The sequence below is a fragment of the Humulus lupulus genome, chromosome 1 (genome assembly GCF_963169125.1).
Source record: "Humulus lupulus chromosome 1, drHumLupu1.1, whole genome shotgun sequence".
Lineage (NCBI taxonomy): Eukaryota > Viridiplantae > Streptophyta > Magnoliopsida > Rosales > Cannabaceae > Humulus > Humulus lupulus.
In genome coordinates, this window is record NC_084793.1 from 204,620,139 (window position 1) to 204,622,203 (window position 2,065).

A 2,065-nucleotide genomic window follows, 5' to 3' on the forward strand; every position below is an offset into this window, starting at 1 on the left:
TTCTTCAAATGTTGAGAGTAGATAAACCATATACATAAAAGAATTTCATGATTATAAATGAAGCATACTTGTATGAAAATATTTCACCTTGAGTTTTCCAATTGCCTTCAAGCTTAAGATCACTAGATCAAAGTCTAAGTGCATGCTTGCACAAAGAATTAAGAACAATGTCATCCTAGAAAACATTAAGAAAACTTTCAGCATCACAGATGTACTTACTTCAACAACCACGAAAAAGATAGAAATCAAAGCTAACTAAGTGTTTCTAAGTCATAATACAGTGGCCAAAGTTATAAATAGAAAGTACAAAAAGTAAGAATTAAGTATTCGTCAACCAAGAATGAGACAAATTAAAAGCTTAACTAATATGAGAGGGACAGGTTTATGTCTAAACATTCACAAAGATTTTTTTACCCAAACAAGCATGTTCATATGAAATGAAGGATACAAATGCTCAAAAGAAGAAATGCAACTAAGTTGAAGGGCCACTAAGATATGCAATGTTAGAGCGTCTAAAACAGAAAAGAGAAACAATAGCTCCACCACTTGAACCTCATACATGAAAAATTCCTTGTACCGTATTTTCAATTAATCTTAAATGAAAAATAGAACTGAGGGCCAATAGAATTGGTCTAATATATTCAAATGGAGTAAGCAAGCAATCACTAGAGTACCCCTGTACCAATGACAATGGTTTTATAATTATTATGTGAAGAAAAAGTTCTTTCTCAACCATCAGTGTAGTTCAAAGGAAAGACACCATGACTAGTACTAGTAGTTACTTAAAGGCAATAACAAAAACTGAGAACGCCTAAACATATAGTTCATCATAAATTATGTCAATGGTTTTCCTCACTAACTGTAATTAAGAAACATGTAACAACAAGGAAGAGTACCCTATTATTATGCATTTAGTAATCTATCGAATGTGTTTGAAGGTGTTTCAGGGACGAAACCTGAACTCCAATTGTCTCCCTCCTCTGTCTTGCTCTCCGCCAACAAGCCCAGTCCCACGCTCGACCCTGCACACTGCCGGACTTGTAATGATGAAATCAGAGACAGAAATCGTCAATCCCTAATTTAAAGAAAAATTCTCACAAATAATCACAAAATTATAGGTATATATATACATGAGACAAAAAACTTCAAAAATCAAAATTGATGGAGCAATATTGAGAGATGAATGGTGAGGTTGAGGAACGGGGGAGGGAGGCCAGAAAGATGACAAGGGAATGAGTGACTAGGAAAGAAGAACAACACCTAGATTCAAACTTCAATAAACTCATACTCATATTCAAAAATCCACATATAATAACTAAAATGAAAGACAAAACATGTACTATGAAGAAAACCTATAAGATTATTAAACAAACAGTAATTAAAATACCCCATACTAAGCCTTCGACTACCATGAACCAACAAACAGCAACAAAAATAAGTTGAGAGGAAACATACCAGATCTCGCCTTCGTCGTGTGCTGAGGAGAAGAAGACCCACGCAGCGTCGAACCCGTGACCTCACCTTTGCCTCTGCCTCCGCCAGGCGCCGTCACCTATTCTTCCAAGAGAGAGTGAAGTGGGGATGGTTTCGAAGCAGGAGGGCATGAGTAGAAAAGAGAGGCCCCAAGGTAGCAAAGAGAGAGAGAGAACCAAAGAGAAGAGGTTGAGGGGAATCAGGAAACAAAGAAAAAGAAGAATAATGGATTGGAGTGAGAGGAGGAGAGGGTGGCGGCTTATTGCTCTCAGATTAGAGAGAATGAGAGTGTTGAGTAAAATAAAATAAAAAATGAAAAGTAAAGGCATTACTATTACTAATTCACATGGTGCCAAAAGTTCCCTCCGTATATTTTAGAGCTAAATCATTAATAACACTTTAAAAAATATGTAATATCTTACCGTAATATTTACTCAAAATTCTTGTAGTGATTTAATGTAATTAAACCCATCATATTATATAAATGGAACTCAATTTAACCCTATAAATTGTGATGATATTAGAAGGACACATAATATTGGTGCTGATATTGTTAGCCATACTGCTCAAGTCTCTAGTTCAAAAGATAAAA